Here is an 18960-nt window from a genome sequence, read left to right as displayed (position 1 = left end):
TGCCTTTTGGGGGGTCTGCTTCTGGTGTGGTCTTCTGGTGCCTTTGGGGGTCTGCTTCTGGTGCAGTCTTTGGGGGGTCTGCTCCTGGTACGGTCTTCTGGTGCCTTTGGGGGTCTGCTTTTGGTGCGGTCTTCTAGTGCCTTTTGGGGTCTTCTTCTGTTGCGGTCTTTGGGGGTCTGCTTCTGGTGCCTTTGGGGGTCTGCTTCTGCTGCGGTCTTTTGGTACCTTTGGGGGGTCTGCTTCTGGTGCGGTCTTCTAGTGCCTTTGGGGGGTCTGCTTCTGGTGTGGTCTTCTGGTGCCTTTGGGGGGTCTGCTTCTGGTGTGGTTTTCTGGTGCCTTTGGGGGTCTGCTTCTGGTGCGGTCTTCTGGTGCCTCAAAAGACCTTGCACCAGCCCTGCCACCACCAAATCTGCGGTGGAAGCGTCAGTTACTTCAAGAGTCCTTTTTACAATGAGAAAGACCTCCTCAGAGCAGTCTTTTGGGTGGGTGAATAACCCTTTGCTCTTGCTGTTCTTTAGGTTCTGGGGTTACAGGCACACTGGTTTTTTCTTCCTGCATATCAGCTTCAGTTTCCTCAAAGATGGATGGAAAGTGTTAGGGGTCTGTTGTCAGCAGGTAAGATTGAGCGTCTTCCAACTCTTCAAAAGGTGGACTTTAAGGTCCAAACTCAGGATCCTCTGGCCTGAGAGTCACCTCAATCACCTTGGGAGGAGAAGAAAAGGGGAGGTGGCAGGCCCTGACATTTGAGATGGCCACAGACAATCTTTCTCTTTATCCTCTGTTTTCATCTTCAGAAACGGGTAGAGAGTGAGATACAGTCACTGGCTGAGATCTTTGTGAGTCCATGGGTGTGAACTGTAAATCTGGCTCTGGTGGCACGTTGTGGAAAATCTTAGATGTATTTTTATATGTATTGTCATAAGAGTCCCCCTGCGTTCATTCTCCCCTAGCCCGCGCTAAAGAGCTGACTGGGGCAGACTGACACTGGTTGAGATCCGTTAGGTAACGTTAACACCACTTGATCTTACCGGATTTAACGAATATCTATTAGCCTGAATGATTTTTGGCCAGAAAATTTGATAAGGGGGGCTAACCCTTCCTTATGTACCACCTAATATCTCTATTTTGATGTGGAATATCTCTGAAATGATGTGAGATCAAACGTTAAAACCAATTGCTCTTCCCGGATCTAATGAATATCTATTTTTCAGGGCTGGTTTAGCCCTTACTTCTCTGGGTTGGCTGCTCAGCTGTTGGCTAATTGCCAGCTCTCATCTCTCTCCACAGTTACCAGCTGTTCCTTATCATGCTCGTCTGACCTGCCTACTTAAAGCTGTCCAGCTGACTTCATCTCTGCCTTCGCCTTGGTCACATCACAAGAAACCATCTCCTGCAGTTCTGTTTAAAGACTGGCTTGCTGACATCCCTTCTGGCTCCTTTTTCCACTTGCTGCTGTTTCACTTGGATCCCTGACTTCTGGCCTGGCTGATTACCCGATCTGGTTATTGAACTCTGGCCTGGCTGACTACTCGATCGGGTTGCTGGAGTCTGGCTATGCTTTGACTACACTTTCTCTACTCACCTTTTTATTTAATAAACAAGTGTGATTTAATTGTACTTCTGTCTCGGTCTGATTAATGGTTTCTGACACTATTAGCCTGAATGATTTTTGGGCAGAAAATTGCATGTGGGGGGGCTAACCCGTCCATATGTACCACGTAATATCTGTATTTTGATGTGTAATATCTCTGAAATTATGGGAGATCTAACATTAAAACTACTTGATCTTACCGGATCTAAGGAATATCTATTAGCCTGAATGGTTTTTGGGCAGAAAATTAAATAAGGGGGGCAACCCCCCTCATTATTCACTTAATAAGTCTCTAATTATGTGAGATCGAACGTCAAAACCACTTGATCTTACCGGATCTAATGAATATTTTTTTCTGGCCAAAATTGCATGTGGGGGGATAACCCGTCCATATGTACCACCTAATATCTCTATTTTGATGGGAAAGGAGATAAGGGGAGGGGGCAGCCCCCCTCATTAATCTCTTAATAAGTCTCTAATTATGTGAGATCTAACATTAAAACCACTTGATCTTACCGGATCTAACAAATATTTATCAGCCTGAATGATTTTTGGCCAGAAAATTTGATAAGGCGGGCTGATGACGGGTTAGCCCCCCCTGCAAATAACTGTTAATATTGCTTCTTCTGTATGAGATCTAACGCAAACAACAGTTGATCTAACCTGATCTAAAAAAGATCTAACAAACTGAATACGATTTTTTTTAAATACTGTACACTGTAATAAATCACAGCAGAGGGAGGCTAGAGGTTACAGAAAGGTCACTGTGCAATACAAACAACCAAACATTGAATACCAAAAATGGTCCTCAGTTACCAAAAAAAGCCCGGACCTTCTAGACTAAATATTATCCTTGGAGGCCAAAAATGGGCCCCAGTGAAAAAAAACAGCACACCCAGCTATTTTTGGTCACCGACAGGGGCGGACTGACCAGTCGGTCACTCGGGTGCCGCCCGAGGTCATTAGGTGCCCGGCCTCGGCCAGATGAGAGGCCACTTGAAGCGGATGTGCCGTATCACATGCCGCGATCATGCCGATTACAATACTGCAAACGGTACTTCTAACGGCACGCTGCTCCCCGCCGCCCCCTCCTTCCCTCCCGTCCGTCCCAGGTGATGTCACAACGCATACCATACAAGCACCTGGGACGGACGGGAGGGGAGGAGGGGCCGGTGGGGAGCAGCGCACCGTTAGCAGTATTGTAATTGGCATGATCGCGGCATGTGATACGGGCACAGCAGATAAGTGGAGGGGCCGGCAGGGAGCTGCGCCGTTATTATCAGCATCCGGTAAGTGAAGCCTGGGCCTGCCACAAGTGATGGGAGGCGGCAGTACAGAATGCATGTGGCCCCGGATCCCCCCAACCCACAGTGTCCCCCTCTGTGAGTGCCCCCCCGTTTGTGAGTGTCCCCCTGTGTGTTTGTCCCCCTGTGCCCCCGTGTGAGTGTGTCCCCCTGTGTTTGTGTCCCCATGTGAGTGTCCCCATGTGTGTGTGAGTGTCCCCCTGTGTGTGTGTGTCCCTGTGTATGTCCCCCTATGTGTGCGTCCCTGTGTGTGTCTCCCCGTGTGTGTCCCCCCCGTGTGTGTGAGTGTCCCCGTGTGTGTGCGTCTCCCCGTGTGTGTGTCCCTGTATGTGTGTGTGTGAGAGTGTCCCCCTGTGTGGTGAGTGTGTGTCCATCTGTGTGTGTGTGTCCCCCTGTGTGTGTGTGTGTCCCCCTGTGTGTGTGTGTCCCCCTGTGTGAGTGAGTGTGCGTGTCCCCCTGTGTGTGAGTGTGTATCCCCCTGTGTGTGTGGTGTGAGTGTGTGTGTGTCCCCCTGTGTGTGGTGTGTGTGAGTGTCCCCGTGTGTGTGTGTCCCTGTTTGAGAGAGTGTCCCCTGTGTGTGTCCCCCTGTGTGTGTGTCTCCCCTTGTGTGTGTGAGAGAGAGTGTCCCCCTGTGTGTGTGTCCGTATGAGTGTGTGTGTGTCCCCATGTGATTGCTTGTGCCCCCCGTGTGAGTGTGCGTGTCCCCATGTGTGGTGTGAATGTGTGTGTCCCCCTGTGTGTGTGTGTGTGTATGTTTCTTCCCCTGTGTGTGTGTCTCCCCCTGTGTGTGTATTTCTTCCCCTGTGTGTCTCTCCCCCTGTGTGTGTGTCTCTCTCCCCCTGTGTGTGTGTCCCCCTGGGTGTGTGTCCCCCTGTGTGTGTGTCCCACTGTGTGTGTCTTCCCCTGTGTGTGTGTGTGTGTGTGTGTCCCTGTGAGTGTGTGTCCCCCTGTGTGCGTGTTTTCCCCTTGTGTGAGTGTCCCCCTGTGTTTGTGTGTGTGTGTGTGTGTCCCTGTGCTTGTGTGTGTGTGTGAGAGTGTCCCCCTGTGTGAATGTCCCGCTGTGTGTGTCTCCCCGTGTGTGAGTGTCCCTGTATGTGTGTGTGTGTGAGAGAGTGTCCCCCTGTGTGGTGTGAGTGTGTGTCCACCTGTGTGTGTGCGCCCCCTGTGTGAGTGAGTGTGCGTGTGTATCCCCCTGTGTGTGTGTGTGTGTGAGAGTGTATCCCCCTGTGTGTGTGTGTGTGTGTGGTGTGAGTGTGTCCCCCTGTGTGCGGCGTGTGTGAGTGTCCCCGTGTGTGTGTGTCCCCCTGTGTGTGTGTGAGTGTCCCCCTGTGTGTGTGCCTCCCCTTGTGTGTGTCTTCCCTCTTTGTGTGTGTGTCTCCCCCTGTGTGTGTGTGAGAGAGAGTGTCCCCCTGTGTGAGTGTGTGTCTCTGTGTGAGTGTGTCCCCCTGTGTGGTGTGTCCCCCCTGTGTGTGTGTGTGTGTGTGTCAGTGTGAGTGTATGTCCCCCCATGTGATTGTGTGTCCCCCCCGTGTGAGTGTGTGTGCTCCCCTGTGTGAGTGTGCGTGTCTCCCTGTGTGTGGTGTGAGTGTGTGTGTCCCCCTGTGTGTGTGTCTCCCCCTGTGTGTGTGTGTCTAGCCCTGTGTGTGTATGTCTCCCCCTGTGTGTGTGTGAGTGTGTGTGTGTTTCTTCCCCTGTGTGTCTCTCCCCCTGTGTGTGTGTGTGTGTGTCTCTCCCCCTGTGTGTGAGTGTGACCCCCTGTGTGTGTCCCCCTGTGTGCGTCAGTGTGTCCCTGTGTGTGAGTGGTTCCCCCTGTGTGTGTAAGTGTGTCCCCCTGTGTGTGTGTGTGTGTGTGTGTGTGTGTGAGTGTGTCCCCCTGTGTGTGTGTGTGTGTCCCTGTGTGTGTGTGTCCCTGTGTGTGCGTGTGCGTTCTTCCTCCAGTTTCCCCCTGTGTGCTCCCCCCGTGTCTCCCTGTGCAGGTGTGGTGCCCAAGGGGGCCCCATGAGCTTCTATTGCCTGGGGGCCCCATTAGCTGTCAGTCCGCCCCTGGTCACCGAGGACCTTTTTGGCATTCAAAGGTCAGGAGTGTGCCTTTTTTAGTCACCAAGGACCATTTTGGGCATTTAATCACTTCAGCGCAGGACCATTTGGCTGGCCAAAGACCAGAGCACTTTTTGCGATTCGGCACTGCATCGCTTTAACCACTTGCCGACCATTGCACTCTGATGTACGTCCCTACTTTGGGAACAAACAGAGGCATCTTTAGGGGGTGGCCGTAGTCTGGGACCAGTAGCCCAGAGTCTCGGTCCAGAATGCAGGGAACAGGGGCAGACTGAGCCTTGGTTGGCTCCAGCTCCAGCTTTAGCTCTGCCCCACTTCCACCCGACTTTACTCTTGGTCACTGATTGCTATAGCCGCCTGGCGGCTAGCAACCATTAACGTCACTGCCCACTGTGCCCACACTGCCCAACATTCAAAGCAGAGGAGGATTGCACTTCCTCCTCCTCCGCGCTAGTGCTCGTGGGGCCTGGCCTACGACTTCTGGTCTGGATTGTCCCGCAGCTGTTATGGTAGCGTGGAGTGTAGAGCCCAGGAGGGAGAGAAAGGGATGACGCCGCCACCCTGAGCAGCATTCGCAGCGGCTCCCTTAGCCTACACTCCTGCAATCTTAGTCCTCTCCCAGCTTGCTGTGCTGGAGCAGGAAGAAGGCAGAAATGACAATGCGGCGGCCGCACCACATCAATACCCACTTGGACGGGCGGCTCTCCTCTTCTCCTCTGGCTGCCTTGCACACCAGCACCACGGATGAGCTGCTGCTGTAGTACCTGAACACATGAAGTCTATCTCCTCCTGGTCAGGTAGGTCAATCAGAGTTTGTATGTCATGTCCCCCTATGTGTGTGTCCCTGTGTGTGTCCCCCCGTGTGTGTGTGTGTCCCCCGTGTGTGTGAGTGTCCCCGTGTGTGTGTCTCCCCGTGTGTGTGTCCCTGTATGTGTGTGTGTGTGAGAGTGTCCCCCTGTGTGGTGAGTGTGTGTCCCCCTGTGTGTGTGTGTCCCCCTGTGTGTGTGTGTGAGTGTGTATCCCCCTGTGTGTGTGGTGGGAGTGTGTGTGTCCCCGTGTGTGTGTGTCCCCCTGTTTGAGAGAGTGTGTCCCCTGTGTGTGTGCCTCCCCTTGTGTGTGTATCCCCTTGTGTGTGTGTGTGTGTCCCCCTGTGTGTGTGTCTCCCACTGTGTGTGTCTTCCCCTGTGTGTGTGTGTCCCTGTGTGTGTGTGTGTCCCCCTGTGTGTGTGTGTGTGTGTGTATGTGTGTCCCCCTGTGTGTGTGTCCCCCTGTGTGTGTGTCCCCCTGTGTGTGTGTCCCCCTGTGTTTGTGTGTGTCCCCCTGTGTGTGTGTGTGTGAGAGTGTCCCCCTGTGTGAGTGTCTCCCCGTGTGTGTCTCCCCGTGTGTGAGTGTCCCTGTATGTGTGTGAGAGTGTCCCCCTGTGTGAGAGTGGGCATTTAATCACTTCAGCGCAGGACCATTTGGCTGGCCAAAGACCAGAGCACTTTTTGCGATTCGGCACTGCGTCGCTTTAACCACTTGCCGACCATTGCACTCTGATGTACGTCCCTACTTTGGGAACAAACAGAGGCATCTTTAGGGGGTGGCCGTAGTCTGGGACCAGTAGCCCAGAGTCTCGGTCCAGAATGCAGGGAACAGGGGCAGACTGAGCCATGGTTGGCTCCAGCTCCAGCTTTAGCTCTGCCCCGCTTCCACCCGACTTTACTCTTGGTCACTGATTGCTATAGCCGCCTGGCGGCTAGCAACCATTAACGTCACTGCCCACTGTGCCCACACTGCCCAACATTCAAAGCAGAGGAGGATTGCACTTCCTCCTCCTCCGCGCTAGTGCTCGTGGGGCCTGGCCTACGACTTCTGGTCTGGATTGTCCCGCAGCTGTTATGGTAGCGTGGAGTGTAGAGCCCAGGAGGGAGAGAAAGGGATGACGCCGCCACCCTGAGCAGCATTCGCAGCGGCTCCCTTAGCCTACACTCCTGCAATCTTAGTCCTCTCCCAGCTTGCTGTACTGGAGCAGGAAGAAGGCAGAAATGACAATGCGGCGGCCGCACCACATCAATACCCACTTGGACGGGCGGCTCTCCTCTTCTCCTCTGGCTGCCTTGCACACCAGCACCACGGATGAGCTGCTGCTGTAGTACCTGAACACATGAAGTTTATCTCCTCCTGGTCAGGTAGGTCAATCAGAGTTTGTATGTCATGTCCCCCTATGTGTGTGTCCCTGTGTGTGTCCCCCGTGTGTGTGTGTGTTCCCCGTGTGTGTGAGTGTCCCCGTGTGTGTGTCTCCCCGTGTGTGTGTCCCTGTATGTGTGTGTGTGTGAGAGTGTCCCCCTGTGTGGTGAGTGTGTGTCCCCCTGTGTGTGTGTGTCCCCCTGTGTGTGTGTGTGAGTGTGTATCCCCCTGTGTGTGTGGTGGGAGTGTGTGTGTCCCCGTGTGTGTGTGTCCCCCTGTTTGAGAGAGTGTGTCCCCTGTGTGTGTGCCTCCCCTTGTGTGTGTCTCCCCTTGTGTGTGTGTGTGTGTCCCCCTGTGTGTGTGTCTCCCACTGTGTGTGTCTTCCCCTGTGTGTGTGTGTCCCTGTGTGTGTGTGTGTCCCCCTGTGTGTGTGTGTGTGTGTGTATGTGTGTCCCCCTGTGTGTGTGTCCCCCTGTGTGTGTGTCCCCCTGTGTTTGTGTGTGTCCCCCTGTGTGTGTGTGTGTGTGAGAGTGTCCCCCTGTGTGAGTGTCTCCCCGTGTGTGTCTCCCCGTGTGTGAGTGTCCCTGTATGTGTGTGAGAGTGTCCCCCTGTGTGAGAGTGGGCATTTAATCACTTCAGCGCAGGACCATTTGGCTGGCCAAAGACCAGAGCACTTTTTGCGATTCGGCACTGCGTCGCTTTAACCACTTGCCGACCATTGCACTCTGATGTACGTCCCTACTTTGGGAACAAACAGAGGCATCTTTAGGGGGTGGCCGTAGTCTGGGACCAGTAGCCCAGAGTCTCGGTCCAGAATGCAGGGAACAGGGGCAGACTGAGCCATGGTTGGCTCCAGCTCCAGCTTTAGCTCTGCCCCGCTTCCACCCGACTTTACTCTTGGTCACTGATTGCTATAGCCGCCTGGCGGCTAGCAACCATTAACGTCACTGCCCACTGTGCCCACACTGCCCAACATTCAAAGCAGAGGAGGATTGCACTTCCTCCTCCTCCGCGCTAGTGCTCGTGGGGCCTGGCCTACGACTTCTGGTCTGGATTGTCCCGCAGCTGTTATGGTAGCGTGGAGTGTAGAGCCCAGGAGGGAGAGAAAGGGATGACGCCGCCACCCTGAGCAGCATTCGCAGCGGCTCCCTTAGCCTACACTCCTGCAATCTTAGTCCTCTCCCAGCTTGCTGTACTGGAGCAGGAAGAAGGCAGAAATGACAATGCGGCGGCCGCACCACATCAATACCCACTTGGACGGGCGGCTCTCCTCTTCTCCTCTGGCTTCCTTGCACACCAGCACCACGGATGAGCTGCTGCTGTAGTACCTGAACACATGAAGTCTATCTCCTCCTGGTCAGGTAGGTCAATCAGAGTTTGTATGTCAGGGACCAGGTCAGTGTGTGTCAGGTAGGTCAGTGTATGTATGTCAGGTAGGTCAGCGTGTGTCAGGTAGGTCAGTGTGGGTCACGTAGTTCATCCTTTTTTCCCCACAAATAGAGAGGTTTTTTTTTTGAAGGTATTTGATTGCCTCTGCAATTTTTTTTTTTTTTTTTTTTTTTTTGCGATATAAACGGAAAAATCTAAAAAATATTGAAAGAAAATTATATTTTCTGCTTTTTGTTATAAGAAAAATCCAATAAACTCAATTTTATTCATACTTTTAGGTCAAAATGTATTCAGCCACATGTCTTTGGTAATGTTAATAAGTGTATATTTATTGGTTTGCTCAAATGTTATAGCGTCTGAAAACGATGGTACATTTTCTGGAATTTACGCATCTTTTAGTTTATGACTGCCTATCTCATTTCTTGAGGTGCTAATATGGCATAGTTGACTTCTTTTTTTCCCTTGTTTCCCAAGGTGACCATCTTGGTGTTTGTCAAGAGGGTTGAGGGTGCCAAAAGTGAGTGCCTATGGCAACATCACCCTGAAAGCATCTGATACTAAGCAGGGACGGGCCTGGTTAGTACCTAGATGGGAGACCGCCTGGGAATACCCTCTTGAGAAATGCCAAGATGGTCACCTTGGGGAACCACAAAAAAAGGCAGTCTCCCATCCAGGTACTAAGCAGGCCCATCTCTGCTTAGTCTTCAAGACCAGATGAGATCGGGTGCTTTCAGAGTGGAGTGGCCATAGGCAATCTCTTCTGGCACCCAAAACCCTCTTGAGAAATGCCAAGAAGGTCATCTTGGGAAACCAGAAATAAAAAACAGGTCAACTAATGCAGGTACTAGCCAGGCCCGACTCTGCTTAGCCTCCAAGATCAGGTGCTTTTAGGGTGATGTGGCTGTAGGCATTCTCTTTGGGCACACTCCACCCTCTTGACAAACGCCAAGATGGTCATCTTGGGAAACAAGGGAAAAAAAAACAAGTTAACGGCAAAAAAAAAAAAAAGATGCCTATGGCACATGCTATTCTCAGGCGGTCTCCCATCCAGGTACTGACCAGGCCTGACCCTGTTTAGCCTCCGAGATCAGACGAGATTAGGGCTTTGAGGGTGATGTGGCCATAGGCAATCTCTTTGGGCACCGTCAACCCTCTTGACAAACCTCAAGATGGTCACCTTGGGAAACAAGGGAAAAAAACAAGTCGACGCAAAAAAAAAAAAAAAGAAGACTGCAGCTCCTGGTATTCCCAGGCGGTCTCCCCTCCAGATGCTAATCAGGCCCGACCCTGCTTAGCCTCCAAGATAAGACGAGATTTTGAGCTTTCAGGGTGATGAGGCCAAAGACAATCTCTTTGGGCACCCTAAACCTCCTTCACAAATGCCAAGATAGTCACCATGGAAAACAAGGAAAAATAAGTCAACGGCAAAAAAAAATAAAAGAAGCCTATGCTACCTGGTATTCCCAGGCAGTCTCCCATCCAGGTACTAACCAGGCCTAAGCCTGCTTAGCCTCCGAGATTAGACAAGATTGGTCGCTTTCAAGGTGATGTGGCCATAGGAAATCTCTTTGGGTGCCCTCAATCGTCTTGACAAACGCCAAGATAATAACCTTGGGAAACAAGGGAAAAAAACAAGTCAACGCCCCCCCCCCCAAAAAAAAGAAGCCTACATCACCTTGTATTACCAGGCGGTTTCCCATTCAGGTACTAACCAGGCCCTACCCTGCCCATAGGCAATCTCTTTGGGCACCCTCATCCCTCTTGACAAATGCAAAGATGGTCACTAAGCCCGACTCTGCTTAGCCTCCGAGATCAGACGAGATTGGGCGCTTTCACTGTGATATGGCCGTAGGCAATCTCTTTCAGCACCCTCAACCCTTTTGACAAACGCCAAGATGGTCACCTTAGGAAACAAGGGAAAAAAAAAACAAGTCAACATAAAAAATAAAAAAAAGAAACCTACGGCACTTGGTATTCCCAGGGGGTCTCCCATCCAGGTTTTAACCAGGCCCAACTCTGCTAAGCCTCCAAGATCAGATGAGATTGGTTGCTTTCAGGGAGATGTGGCCGTAGGCAATCGCTTTGGGGACTCTCAACCCTCTTGAAAAATCCCAAGATGGTCACCTTGGTAAACAAGGGAAATTAACAAGTCAACTCCCAAAAAAAAAAAAAAGTCTATGCCACCTGGTATTCCCAGGCAGTCTCCCATCCAGGTACTAACCAGGCCCGACCCTGCTTAACATCCGAGATCAGATGAGATCAGGCGCATTCAGGGTGATGTAGCCGTAGACCATCGTGCTGGCCACTCTAAACCCTCTTGACAAACGGCAAGATGGTCACCTCTGCAAACAAGCAAAAAAATTAAAACAGGTCTTCAACGCCAACAACATATAAAAAAAAAAGCCTACGGCACCTGGTATTCCCAGGGGGTCTCCCATCCAGGTTCTAACCAGGCCCGACCCTGCTAAGCCTCCGAGATCAGATGAGATTTGTTACTTTCAGGGAGATATGGCCGTATTCAATTGCTTTGGGCACTCTCAACCCTCATAAAAAACGCAAAGATGGTCACCTTAGTAAACAAGGGAAAATAACAAGTCAACACCCAAAAAAAAAAAAAGTCTATGCCACCTGGTATTCCCAGGCAGTCTCCCATCCAGGTACTAACCAGGCCTGACCCTGCTTATCCTCCGAGATTAGACGAGATTGGTCGCTTTCAAACTGTGGCCATAGGAAATTTCTTTGGGTGCCCTCAACCGTCTTGACAAACGCCAAGATAATCACCTTGGTAAACAAGGGAGAAAACAAGTCAACACCAAAAAAAAAAGAAAAAAAGAAGCCCGTGGCACTGGGTATTCCCAGGAGGTCTCCCATTTGTTACTAACCAGGCCAAATGCTGCTCAACCTCCGGGATCAGACAAGATCAGGAGCTTTCAGGGTGATGTGGCCATAGGCAATCTCTTGCGGCACCCTCAACCCTCTTGACAAACGCCAAGATGGTCACCTTGGGAAACAAGGGAAAAAAAACAAGTCAACAACAACAAAAAAAAGAAACCTACAGCACTTGGTATTCCTAGGGGGTCTCCCATCCAGGTTCTAACCAGGCCCAACCCTGCTAAGCATCCGAGATCAGATGAGATCAGTTGCTTTCAGGGAGATGTGGCTGTAGGCAATCGCTTTGGGCACCCTGAACCCTCTTGAAAAAAAAGCCCAAAAAAGAAAAAAAGAGAAGCCTATGGCACCTGGTATTCCCAGGCAGTCTCTCATCCAGGTACTAACCAGGCCTGATCATGCTTAGCCTCCGAGATTAGTCACTTTCAGGGCAATGTGGCCATAGGCAATTTCTTCAGACACCCTCAACCATCTTGACAAACGCCAATATAGTCACCTTGGGAAACAAGGGAAAAAAACAAGTAAACGCAAAAAAATAAATAAGCCTACGGCACCTGGCCATCCAGGTATTAACCAGGCTCAGCCCCTGCTTAGCCTCCGAGGTGAGACAAGATGGGGCGCTTTCAAGGTGATGTGGCCGTAGCCAATCTTTTTGGGCACCGTCAACCCCCTTGACAAATGCCAAAATACACTTCCAGGTACTTACCAGGCCCGACCCTACCCATGGGCAATCTCTATGGGCACCCTCATCCCTCTTGACAAATGCAAAGATGGCCACTAGGCCCGACCATGCTTAGCCTCCGAGATCAGATGAGATTGGGCGCTTTCACGGTGATATGGCTGTAGGCAATCCCTTTGGGTATCCTCAACCCTTTTTGACAAACGCCAAGATGGTCACCTTGAGAAACAAGGGAAAAAAACAAGTCAATGCCAAAAAGAAAAAAAAAAAGAAGCCTATAGCACCTGATATTCCCAGGCGGTCTCCCATCCAAGTAATAACCAGGCCCGCCACTGCTTAGTCTCCGAGATCAGATGAGATGGTTCGCTTTCAGGGTGATGTGGCCGTAGGCAAGCTCTTTATGCAACTTCAACCCTCTTGACAAATGCCAAGATGGTATCCATGGGTAAAAAGAGAAAAAAAGAAAAGAAACCTACAGCACCTAGTATTCCCAGGCGGTCTCCCATCTGCGTACTAACCCAGCCCGCCCTTACTTCTCAGAGTAGTAGGGTGATGTGCCGTAGACAATCTCTTTGGGCACCCTCAGCCCTCTTGACAAATGCCAAGATTGTCACCTTGGGAAACAAGGGAAAAAAACAAGTCAACACCAAAAAAATTTAAAAAAATAAACCTACGGCACCTGGTACTCCCAGGTGGTCTCCCATCCAGGTACTAACCAGGCCCGACCCTGCATAACCTCCGAGATCGGACAAGATAGGGTGCTTTCAGGGTGATGTGCCCATAGGCAATTGCTTTGGGCACCCTCAACTCTCTTGACAAACACCAAGATTGTCACCTTGGTAAACAAGGGAAAATAACAAGTCAACGGCAAAAAAAAAAAAGAAGCCTATGCCACATGGTATTCCCAGGCAGTCTCCCATCCAGGTACTAACCAGGCCTGACCCTGCTTAGCCTCCGAGATTAGGCCATTTGACCTGACCATCCGCACCAACTCTTATGGAGTTGATCTTTGCCCGAGGCAAGAGCACCTTTTTCGTGGGCTCTGTCTACGATCAGACCCAAGTACTCCAGCTTTTTTAGCAGTATTAAGGAAGATTTCTCTAGGTTTAGAATCCGAACTCTTCAGATGGTTGTAGTGCGTATGCTTTGCTCCAAATGAGCCAACTGATTATTAACAGATTGTCTAGGTATGCTACGACTTATGCCATGTGCCCTTAATCTGGCTAGAGGTGGACCCAGCACTTTAGTGAACACCTGGGGTGCTGTGGCTAGCCCAAAGGGCAGGGCTACGAACTGGAAATGCTGCTGTTCCAACTCAAACCGCAGAGCTCTTGATGAGTGGGAAATATAGGGACATGCAGATATGTATCCCTGATGTCGATTGATACCAGAAGCTCTCCTCCTAGGATATAAACTACTGACCTGATAGTCTCCATGCGAAAGGCATGTATCTTTAGGAACGGCTTTAGATTTTTTAAATCTAGAATGGGTCTGACATGTCCCTTTGGTTTCGGTACTGTAAAAAGGTTTGAATAAAACCCCAAGCCTTGCTCCTTTTTGGGGGATCTGTATGATCACCCTTTGAGATATTAATTGGTCTAGTGCTTGACCTCAGGAAGCAAGACGGTAGAAAGTGCCAAAATTCCAGCTTGTACCTCATCGTTACAGTGGAGATGACCCATCTGTCCAGAATTTCTTGCTTTCCAGAATTCTGGAAACTGTAGAAGTCTTCCCCCCACTTTGGTGAGGGGTGTTGCCTCTTCACGATGAGGCTTTATGATTCTGCTTTGCAGGTTTCCGACCCCAGGACTTCTTTTAAAGCCTGGGTCTGACTTTGGGATTTTCCTCTAGAGTGTGACGGTGGAGGCCGTCACCTCTGCCTAGAGGCGGAAGCCCCTGGCATAGGGGGAAAGAGCCCTTTTAAATGAAGGGCGTTTATACTTTCTTTTGACTGGCAAAAGAGTACTTTTCCCATTAGAAATTGTTTGGATATATTTGTCCAAGTTTTCTCCAAATAGTCACTCCCCATGAAAAGGAGCCCAGTTACAAGGTCTTTACATGATGCTTCAGCTGACCAAATTTTTTAACCACGGGATTCTACGCATATGCACAAGCATAAGACATGACGCCTGGTGAATAGAATCTTTAATAGCATATATGGCAAAGCATAATGCTTTTGGTAGTTCAGCCAAATCTCGGGCTTGTTGTGCAGGAAGCTCTCTAAGGGCCTGTTTAAATTGGTTCTTTAGGGATTGACAGACGCTTATTGCAGCGACTGCAGACTAAGTAGTTTCACCTGCCATGGAAAAAGTAGATCTTAACAGGGATTTCAACTCCTTATCTGTTGGATCCTTAAGAATCGGTGCATTGTCTACTGGACAAGTTAGGTCTTTATTCACATTGTAAATTGCAGTGTCAACTGCTGGTATTTTCCATCTTTTGGAGAATTTCTCCTCCAGGGGATAGAGAATTGCAATTTCCTTAAGAGGGAAAAAATGCTTATCCGGGTGATCCCATTCAGCAACAATAAGCTGTTCTAGTAATGCATGTGCAGGAAACGCCTGCAAATGTTGAGCGTTTTAAAGGAACCAAGGAAGAAACCAAACTTTGAGGAGACTCCGTTAGCGGTAGCATGAAAGTAGAACGAACCAGCTCCTAAGATTGCATCAGCAATTTCTTAGATTTGAGAGGCTGAAAACAGCTCATCTAGCATTGTTTGCTCCGCAGAGGAATCTGTTTTCCTCCTGATCAACCGAGAGTAACACCTTATCCTGTGCCCACTGTTCACCTTGCAAAGGTTCGCAAGTGGGGGAGGGGAATCTAGCACTCTTCCTATCCATCATGAGGATGCAATTAAAGCCACTAATCTTTCTTCCAGACCCTGCAGGGAGGAGGAAAGGACATCTTCAATCACATATACAGGGGCTGAAATGTGAGAAGTAGTTACACCATCAATTTGTTCCAATGGCTCATCCTGGCTTGCCATAATTGGTCATTCAGGAGAGGATGACCGCATAGAAATGCGACTCGGGATCCTAGCACCTGGGGGTGAAACCTTGACTTTTTTGGGTCTGTGGTGTCTTTTGGTAGGCATAGGCATAGTAGGCATAGTCCCAGATACAAAAACAGAGGCACTATACATATTGCACTTAATCGCTGAAATTTAAAGCCGCTATAAAATTGAGCCTGGTGCTGGGAAAACAGTCGTTCCTGTATCAGGAATACCAGTTTGAAACCCTCACATGTCCCACAGCTCGTGTCCTTGTGTTGTAGGGTGATTGTCTTCTCGTCAGCTGAGGAGAGACTGTCGGGTGTGTGTGACCCCCTGGATGGGTTCACAACACAAAATTAGGCACAGCAGACAGCGTTGTAGGTGCAAAAAAACAAAAGATGCAGTTTATTTATGCTACATGCAGTGAAACATAACAGCCAAACAAAAATAAAACATGAAAATAAATCCTGGTCAGCTTGACCTCTAATTACACACTTAGACTCCCTGTCTAACAACTGAGTGCAGCCTTGTGCTGCCCCCAGTCCCTGTCTCTGTTGTAGGGGTTTGCCACACAGGCGTTATCTCACCGCACAGAACAGGTATCACACTCCCCAGTCTATACACACAAAACTGGTTCCAGGATGGAGCATCTCCCTAAGCATGCTGGGGTTTTTTGTAGAGGTCTTAATGAGCCCACTTACTTCAGCTGGGCTCATTAACTCTTCCCCTCTAGTTGTACAAGTCTGCGTAAAGCCTGAATCTAGGGCACACATATTTCACGCGTTCGAAAAATTGCTGCGCAAATACCGTGTGAGATAAAAATTTGCAACGACCACCATTGTATTCTCCAGGGTCTTTGCTAAACAAAAATATATAATGTTGGGGTTCTGTGTAATTTTCTAGCAAATAAATGATGATTTTTACATGTAGGAGAGAAATGTCAGAATTGTCCTGGGTGCTCCAGAACGCCTGATGGCGCTCCTTGCATGTTAGGCCTCTGTATGTGGCCACACTGTGTAAAAGTCTCACACATGTGGTATTGCCGTACTCGGGAGTAATAGCAGAATGTGTTTTGGGGTGTAATTTGTTGTATGCATATGCTGTGTGTGAGAAATAAACTGATATGACAATTTTGTGGAAAAAAAAAAGGAAAAAAAATCTTGATTTTGCAAAGAATTGTGGGAAAAAATGACAACTTCAAAAAACTCATCATGCCTCTTACTAAATACCTTGGAATGTCTTCTTTACAAAAAGGGGTCATTTGGGGGGTATTTGTACTTTTCTGGCATGTTAGGGTCTCAAGAATTGAAATAGGCCGTCAGTACTTCAGGTGTGATCAATTTTCAGATATTGGCACCATAGCTTGTGGACTCTATAACTTTCACAAAGACCAAATAATAGCCACCAATTTGTACTTATTTTTACCAAAGATATGTAGTAGTATAAATTTTGGCCAAAATTTATGAAGAAAAAATTACTAATCTGCTAAATGTTATAACAGAAACGAAGAAAAATTAATTTTTTCACAGAATTTTCGGTCTTTTTTCTTTTATAGCACAAAAAAAAAAAAACTGAGAGGTGATTAAATACAACCAAATGAAAGCTCTATTTGTGTGAAAAAAAGGACAAAAATTTCATATGGGTACAGTGTTGCATGACTGAGTAATTGTCATTCAAAATGTGAGAGGACCAAAAGCTGAAAATTGGTCTGGTTATTAAGGGTGTTTCTTCGTTTCTGTTATAACATCTAATTAATCGGCTATGGGCGGTTGTTAAGTGGTTAATTCACAGATGCTAGGAAAACTATAAAATACTCACCGACGACCTCATTGACGCGCATCACGTACTGCTGTTGCCTCCACCTCTTGTAGCATAAGCCTCGTGTGCCGTTGTAAAGATTCGGCATGTCTTCAAACCTGGCGGTTTTGTGTCGGTTCCCATCGGAAAGGCATCTTGTACTCTTCTGAAGGTCATCTCCTTGTCTTCAACTGGCACTGCTTCCTGTCTCGTCCTCGGGTCTCCAGAAATAAAAATGGGTGTTTAGCCATTAACTTGCTTATCAATGTAACATTGAAGAAAAAAAAAAAAAAAAACCCATACAAAAAACAGACACACACACACCAAGAAAAAAGAAAAAAAAAGTTCCCACTTTCCTAACTGAACCTCCTTTTCTTGGGTACCCCACTGGCATTACTGGCTCCTCATATGTCCAGTGCCCGCATGGGAAGCAGATTCCTAAGGGGGCACTTATGCAGGCTTGCACCTGAGCACTGATGTCTATAGAAAGCAGGACTCTGCCCTGCCCCTCACTCCATCTCTGGATTTGATGGACAGCAGTGGGAGCCAATGGCTTCTGGTGCCTTGGCAAAGCCTATGAGCCGAGTGAGTGAGGGGAGAGAAGAGCTGTAGATGTGCACAGCACTGGATTGAATGAGGAGAAGGACCGATTCCAGACCTTGGAGGACCTGCGGAAGCAGTGGACTGAGTCTGGAGTAGAAACATCCAGAGCCACCGTGAACAGGCGTGTGCAGGAAATGGGCTACAGGTGCCGCATTCCCCAGGTCAAGCCACTTTTGAACCAGAAACAGTGGCAGAAGCGCCTGACCTGGGCTACAGAGAAGCAGCACTGGACTGGAGATGGGAGACCGCCTGGGAATACCAGGATAGACTTCACTTTCTGCGGGTCCATGGCAATTCCACCTGTGGTGATGAGTCCCAAGAAATGAATGGATTCCTTTTCGAAATCACACTTCTCGGCTTTGACATATAACCCATGTGTTCTAAGAATACATAGTACCTTCTTAACATGTACCCTGTGAAGTTCCAGAGAAGTTGAAAAAATAAGAATGTCGTCAAGATAAGCGACAACAAAGTGGTCTAAATGCTCCCGGAAGATATCATTAATGAAATGCTGAAAGGTTGCTGGGGCATTACATAGTCCAAAGGGCATGACTAAATACTCGAAATGCCCGAATCTTGTTCTGAAAGCGGTCTTCCACTCGTCCCCCTCCCGGATACGGACAAGGTTGTAAGCCCCACGTAGATCAAGTTTGGTGAGGATATGTGAGGTGTGGAATCTTTGGAAGAGTTCGGGGATGAGCGGAAGTGGGTAACAGTTTTTAATGGTAATATTATTTAATTCCCTGTAGTCCACACATGGTCTTAAAGTCTTGTCCTTTTTTTCCACAAAAAAGATGCCTGCACCGGCAGGGGATGAAGAGGGACGAATGAATCCTTTGGCCAGGTTCTCATCTATGTATTGTCTCAGGGCCTCAAGTTCAGTCTCAGAAAGGGGAAATATCCGGCCAAAGGGAATGGGAGCCTCGGGTAATAACTCGATGGGGCAATCATAGGGGCGGTGTGGAGGTAGGGTATCGGCTTTCTTCTTGTCGAACACATCTCTAAATTCCTGGTAAACTGCTGGTATGTGAGGAACTGGACTGGGTACAGGTTGAACGGTCAGACAACTGGGCAAGTCATGGGATACGGAATCCAGGCAATGCTGTTGGCAATAGGCAGATGTGAAGGATACCACCTTCTTGAGCCAATCGATCCGGGGGTTGTGAGCCTGTAGCCAAGGAATCCCTAGGATAACAGGGAACATCGGAGAACTCAGAACATCGAATTTAAGGAATTCCCGATGACCTGAATCGGTGATCGCCAGAATGGGTATTGTTTCCCTGGTGACATGGCCAGAACTAGGTAAGGAGCCATCGGCCAGATGGACAGTCAATCTCTGTTTCTTGAGGTTAAGTGGGAGAGCCAGACTCTTAGCCAGGGTTAAGTCCAGGAAGCAGCTACAGGCTTCGGAGTCAATTATTGCCTGTAGAAGAACTCCTTTACCTGCCACCATCAATGTGACCGGAAGGGTGATATGGGCGGAAGCCGA

General features: G+C 49.1%; 5 pseudogenes; all 5 read right to left on the bottom strand.

The window, feature by feature from the left end:
• Nucleotides 1-10467: 10467 nt before the first annotated feature.
• On the bottom strand, nucleotides 10468-10586 carry LOC143931577 (5S ribosomal RNA; annotated as a pseudogene).
• Nucleotides 10587-10683: 97 nt separating this feature from the next.
• LOC143932675 (5S ribosomal RNA) lies at nucleotides 10684-10802 on the bottom strand (annotated as a pseudogene).
• Nucleotides 10803-10912: 110 nt separating this feature from the next.
• Nucleotides 10913-11031, bottom strand: LOC143931594 (5S ribosomal RNA; annotated as a pseudogene).
• Nucleotides 11032-11560: 529 nt separating this feature from the next.
• Nucleotides 11561-11679, bottom strand: LOC143931042 (5S ribosomal RNA; annotated as a pseudogene).
• A 1067-nt stretch (nucleotides 11680-12746) lies between these two features.
• LOC143932320 (5S ribosomal RNA) lies at nucleotides 12747-12865 on the bottom strand (annotated as a pseudogene).
• Nucleotides 12866-18960: the final 6095 nt, after the last annotated feature.

The sequence above is a fragment of the Lithobates pipiens genome, unplaced genomic scaffold (genome assembly GCF_037356315.1).
Source record: "Lithobates pipiens isolate NorthernLeopardFrog02 unplaced genomic scaffold, aLitPip1_a1.2 Scaffold_25, whole genome shotgun sequence".
NCBI classification, from domain to species: Eukaryota; Metazoa; Chordata; class Amphibia; order Anura; family Ranidae; genus Lithobates; species Lithobates pipiens.
The sequence above is the reverse complement of the archived record's forward strand: the minus strand, read 5'-3'. Positions and strand labels throughout refer to the sequence as shown.